At 37.0% G+C, this 6,591-nt stretch overlaps 1 protein-coding gene across 1 annotated transcript in view; it reads right to left on the bottom strand.

The window, feature by feature from the left end:
- The window catches only part of cdc14ab (cell division cycle 14Ab), a 117,655-nt gene that overhangs the window by 43,849 nt on the left and 67,215 nt on the right, over window positions 1–6,591 (bottom strand). The window lies entirely within an intron of this gene.

The raw sequence follows: 6,591 nt of genomic DNA, 5'->3' as shown, positions 1-6,591 counted from the left end.
GTGAAACAGTGAAAGACTTCTGTCAGTTTGAAAACTGTCAACATCAACTGCTGAAGGTTGTGTCTAGGTTTAATAAAAAAAAAAAATATATATATATATATATATATATATATATATATATATATATATATTATACATAAAACGCTTTCCAATTAAAAGGCTTCTTCTTTGTGTGAATGTATTGATCAGAGATAATATTCAAAAAGACAGAACGGAATATTAATTTATGAAACTGCTTTGATTAGGCTACGTATGTTAGTACATAGCTCAGCTGGAGTGTTTCTGTTCATGCAACATGGCAGAGTATTGATGATACATTTTTACAGCACAGAACCAGCAGGTGTCACTCTTTTATCATAGAGTTAGGCACACGATTTTAGTAGAAACTTTGGTCAAAGATATATTTTTTTTTTTTCAGAACTTTATTGAACAATATAAACAGACAACAGACATTAATCTTAATCAGACAGAAAACAAACATCATAGCATAGGATAAAGAAAATATAAATAGGTAAATAAATAAATACATACATTCAAGTAAATAGTAAATAAAGAAAAAAAATCTAGGGGTTCTCAGCAAGTTTAAGATCCTCCATCAAAGTACATAAGATTAAGGCACTATTTTTCTTCATTAATTTTAACGATAAGAATGACACAGTTCCTTGTGAAAAAGGTCAAAGTTTGGAAGTGTTTTTAGGAATCTATTCTTGTGTGAAAAGATTTTCCCAAGAATAATAAATGTGTTAACTGCCAAGTCATGTGTTTCATCTTCCATAAACATACCAAATATTATACATTTTCCTTTGTTAATACAGGTAAATCTTCAAATTTAGGAAATGATCTTTGCTCAAAGATCTGTTCTCTCAAACTTAATTTATAACAAATGTCTTCGACTAGATTATACCAACACGTGTAAATATTTTCTTTTCCAAATAATCTTACTGTATGATAAGCCTATCTAAAATAAAAACTGATAAAGAAAAGTAAAGCTCTATGATTATTGTTACAGGAAACACGATATAGCTACAGTATCGTAAAAAAGTGAGTTTTATAATCTCAATATAAAATTAAAATCTGTTTTGATAGTCTCTAAACTTTAAACTCAGATTATTAAAATATTATAAATATTATATATGCATGTAGCAAATAGTCAAATAAAACAAGTATCCATCCAATAATTAAGTATTCAAGTAGGCTACAATAAAGAACTCAAAGGCGATAAATAGCTAAAGCCTAAGTTTAACACCTAAAGATGAACAGAAACTAAATGCTAAACTGTGCAAGACCTGCATTTCAAATACTCCAAAACAACACTTCAATGCTCCCTCAATACTAGAGGAAAAAAGGGTGTTCCCATGGTAACTGCTTCAGCAGACAGGAATGGGAACTCAAGCACAGCCTGTTGCCTGTGAGCCAGACGTGCACAATGTGCTTTCCCTGATTTACACAAATGTGAACTGACACTTGTATTACATAATGCTGATCATAAGCAAATCTCAATCATTTACTTGTTGGGGTAGCCGCTCAGTAATTCCATACGGATCCATTGATTCCAGTGCAACTGAAATTAAAGATCATTTTTAGAGTGCAAAGCAGTTTTGATTGATTCACACACTCGGATCCTTGTGTTGAATCCTACGACATGCATGAGCATCTTAAAGGGCATGGGAGAGGCTTAAGCGATTGTATTCCCACACATCTCATTAATATGCATGAGAAGACCGAGGCTTTTGTTGGTCCAGAAATATCATCAAACTTGTGGTGTGTTCTAATAATAGACAGAACACCACAGATCGCTGTTTAACCAATGGTTAATATGAGGAACACTTGTGCAACATTTTCTAAAATGGACATCAGTGTCCAAAAACAACAAAACAACTCCTGCGAGACATGGTGGGAGTTTTCCGGTTTTCAATTAAACAAATTGTCGATAGCAAGGGAATTTCTTGTGGAATATGAAAGGCCCGTTCACATCAAGAAGGATAAATAGCCTATTAGCGTCCACACCGACGTACGATAACGTTCTGGGCTGCGTTTCCCAAAAGCATCGTGAGCTAATTTGATCGTGGAGAACAATGGTCTTCATGATCAATTTGGGCTCAAAATGCTTTTCCTGTTTATTATAAGCAGGGCCGTCCTAAGCATGGGGCGGGGACCAGTGTGAGTTAGAGGAAGCGAGGCCCCCCTCAGCAGGTTGATGTTCGTCGCGGGGCCCCCTAAAGCATGGGGCCCGGTGGCGGTGCGGTTGCACCAGTTGCACCGCCCTAAGGACGGCCCTCATAAGCATGCGCTGCGATTATGTCATCTGCCACTTTAAATGCTCAAGCTTAAAGTCAGGTGGATTCTGATTGGCTGTCAATGGTTTTTTAGCATTCATCACCTAGTTCTGAAAGTGATTCCAACCATATCGTTCCTCTGTGTCGTTATCATATCATTTTTATGCCCTTCCCTAGCTAACTTCCCTCTCTCTCGTTCACTCGGAGGTATGTCACTGCTTACGGTGCACGAGTGCCCACTACTGGCGGTAAGTAAGGTAACCCTTAAACGCATACCTTGGGTCTTTATCGACCCGGGACGTCATTCACTTGTCTCCTCCTTAAACATTTTTTAAAGTTAGTCATCAACCTTCTTAGTATTCCTCAATCTATTCATTAAAAAAATAGAACATGAAAAAAAATATAAAGAATTTCTGTTTATCACTTTTTTTTTGTTGCAAAAATTGTATAGGGTCGATAGTGACCGTGGTAACAGTGTAAGTCATTTTTTTCCTGCGCAACAATAATTGAATCTCTGATTAATCAATAAGTGCAATTCACCTTTATTCCTCAAGATGGCAATCTTTGACATGCAATGATGAAGTGACGTTTCACTCATAGTTACCGCAGGCAGAAAACAAAAGAATAGGAAGTATCATCAGCAAAACTTGAAATGGCTCATCGATTTACTGCAGAGCAAGTGCTGAACGCAGTCGGATATTAATTAGTGTCACTACCAGTTAATGGTGGATCCGCCGAAGAAGCAGTCAGAGATCAAAATATTTATTTTGAAGACGTTGAAAATGATAGTTTTGAGAATATGTTTAAGATCGCGAGCCAGATGCTGAATGTGCTGGGAAATGAGGATATTGATGATGTTAAAAAGCATCTGCTCAAATTGAACCCTTCTCCTATAACGAAATTTGCTTTGTTTCATTCTTTTATAGTTATTTAAATATTAAGAAAGTTTTATACTATTGCGGCAGTTAGAGATCCATCCGTGATAGATATAGATCCAGGTCGCTAAAAAACGACCTAATGTCTTTACGACAACCTGTCAAAATAAAAGTTCGGTATAACTTGAAGAAATTATAACAGAAATATATTACTATTGCACAGTAGAGTATACTTCAATTAGGCCTAATAATAATAATAATAATAATAATAGATAATTAAAAGACACAGAAACTCAAATGTCTACAACCCACCAAAATAAAAGTTCGGTCTAACTCAAAGAAATTATGAAAGAAATCGCAGAGTAAAATACTCACTACACAAAACTAGACTATACACCACTGGGCACTAGGCAGGTTTTTTGTGTTCATTTGTCCTGTAAATGTGCAGGCTCTTTTATATGACAGCGTAAACAGCCCAATAACCCTTTTATTTAAAGGCTCAATTTTTGTCCCGTAGACCGGTCCGTTGCATTAAATGAGTGTTGTTGTTGCAATTTAAAAATGATTGCAACCTCATATTTTTTTTATCCCCATGTACCTTTAGGGGCTCTGATTATTAAATTCTTGGTGCTGGCCTTTTGGATGCTTCTATAAAGCCATAACATGAGTACTTTGTAGTCAGACCAAGTTTCACCAAAATCTAGTGAGTCCAGGGACCATGATCTCATCTTACGACTGCTTATTTCCATAAGAGAATGAATGCAAGCTAAGAACATAAACAAAAATATAGTAGGCCAGATGTGTGTCAGGCTAAATGGTTATGTTGTGAAAAGAGACGCTCATAGTTTGGGCTGAAGAGTCTCTGTAAGAGACAGCGTGTGATTTTAAACATTAGAGGCCTCAGTTTGGCTACATTACCTGTAAATTAAACAAGAGGAAGGTACAAATGTTTGTTCTGGCCGGTTTGTATCTGATAAAAAGAGCGAAAGAGAGAGTCAGTTGGCTGCTAACACTTATGGTCCCATCTTAAGGGGACAGTTCAACTAAACAGGCTCTTTTGCATGTAGCAACATTTAACCATTCTTAAGTGTTATGTATTTAAACCGGAGTATTATTATTTATTTATTTTTAACCAAAAAATCCACAATCAGTTTAGTATTTTCATGTCAGATATTCTGGTCCCTAAGTCTATGGGATTTTTTCACCCTGTGGTGAAAATCAAGCTTTGATTTTTAATGTTGATTATATGTGTATGTGTTGCTTTTAATATGCTTTAAGACAAACCATGTACAAATGCAAAAGTCAACACCATTGCTGAGTATTTTCTCCATAAAACTGCAGTGAGAGAGTCTCAAAAACGCGGCTTGATATCGCTGGTGTTTCTAACATCACAAACTACGTTGTAACCAATCACGTCAACGTGTCATCATCAACGAGTGGATCTCTGAGCTGGTGAGTGAGTGGAGGCGGGGCTAATTTTCATTTTCATAGAACCGCGTATACTAAATGAGGCAAGGGTGTAGAGTTACGTTCAAGGTAAATTAAGGCATGAAGATTTTTTTTCCAAGTTTAAAACGTTTAAATGTGTCATTTTGGTAATCAAAGATGAGGTTTAGGGGTATAATTATTGACTACAGGGAGACTTTAAGTCCAATTGCTTTGAAAAGGAATAGCATGTCCTCAACAAACATGTGATTTGAGGTATTCATGTCAATAACCTAAAGTTTTAAAAATAATCACAAACATCACAAATAATGATTAATCTTAATCTTTAAAGAGTTTTTAAAACCCTTTTCCTGACTAGCAGCTCTTGAGGTCATAGCATCACAGTAGCTGAATAACTCAAGCACAGTTTGTACTCTGGTTGACAGAGATTGTGCTGAGGTTAGCAACTCGGGCTTCATGCCAAATACGTCTTAAAAATCACTATCTTCAAGATGTACGCCGTATCCAGAGGAAGGTCACGCAGCCATATTGTGGGTCAAACTGTATTCCGGAGTACATGCAAATCTCTGCTTCCTGGAATAACATGAGGCTCATACCTTAATATAGGTTAGGCCTATGTCACAAATGCATCATGCATCATATCCCCATGAATTTGGGGGGATACAACCAATGCCAACGCAAAGATTTACATTTTAAGTTTTCATTGTGTTAAGGAGGAAACCGTGCACAAGTTTCAATATGGGTCCAGAACCCAGAGGGGGCAGTGGAAATTCAAGGTCATTTTGAATTAAAAATAGACCACTCTTGTAAATATGTAGGCATGCATGCTTATCTATATAGGTTAGGCTGATGTGTGCATGAGTAGGCTATACATTGCATGCACTATATTGGGGTTTGTATGATTGAAGCAAGGCAAGAATCATGTTATTACAGGTTGTGGATTTAAAAAAAGAAGAAAAGCCTAAATTTAAAAATGTAATTCGGAGTGAAACTTCCCATTTTTATGGAAGCTTGTTTCCGCCACGAAATAGTTTTAAAAGGTAATTGTGACTTTTTATCTCGCAATTCTGACTCTTTCCCTCAGAATTGGGAGATATAAACTCGCAGAATTATTTGAATACAGTCCAATGATAGGCAATAGTCCAATGATTATTGTTTCATCAAAACAGATGGTGCCTTACAAAGATACAGTACATGGGAAGTTTTGTTGCATGGATCACTCACTGATATTTGAAGTTCAAAAGCAGCATTTGGGGGAGTCAGCATGAAACTGCCTGTTAATGATGAAAAGGATACTCATCTGACCTGCACTGATAAACATGCCAGCCAAATGAAACATTCCTCATGCTGTTGGCTGCTTTTCTTGGAAAAGATCATTTTCCATTTAACATGCAAACAGGCCTGTGGGCATTTTAGCGCGTATCTGCAACTGTGTGTGTGCATTTGTACCATCAGCACCCAAAGACATGTGCACGTAAAGAAAACAAATCACAACAGATCTCATGGAAAAGACAAAGAAGTGGGGATGTTGTAAAAAAGCTGCTGATCCGCCATATCGGCAAAGGATGCGCCGCAAGAACGCCGAGACCCTGGGTCAAACGCCATCTGCTGAACCAGGGGTTCATCTCCATAAATATTCAGATTTTCTTTAAACAGCAATCAAACAAACAAGCTCGAGTGGAGGCGTTTAAAGCGGCTGGGCTATACACTCCAGAGATGTTCTATGTCCACACAACAGCTGAGAACCAGGAAATACCAGTGTCTTTAAGTGATTAAAAAAGACAGGACTCGGCACAAATCATTGTTGCTGTTCTTTTTCACCGGAGAGTTGCATAAGCAAGTGCTTTTAGGGGCCCAGGGGTTAGAATGTGTCACAGTATTGCACAAGCAGTTCATAAGAAAGCTTTTAAAAATAATGTCGGTTTTGCAAGCTGAACTATAAACTATTGATCTTTCTCATCCTTGGAGGGGTTTTGTGCTAAATGCCAGTGCCA

Source organism: Rhinichthys klamathensis, unplaced genomic scaffold, assembly GCF_029890125.1.
Source record: "Rhinichthys klamathensis goyatoka isolate OS25496 unplaced genomic scaffold, OSU_Roscu_1.1 h1tg000127l_1, whole genome shotgun sequence".
NCBI lineage: Eukaryota > Metazoa > Chordata > Actinopteri > Cypriniformes > Leuciscidae > Rhinichthys > Rhinichthys klamathensis.
Note: the sequence above shows the minus strand (reverse complement) of the source record. Positions and strands in the feature narration are given on the sequence as shown.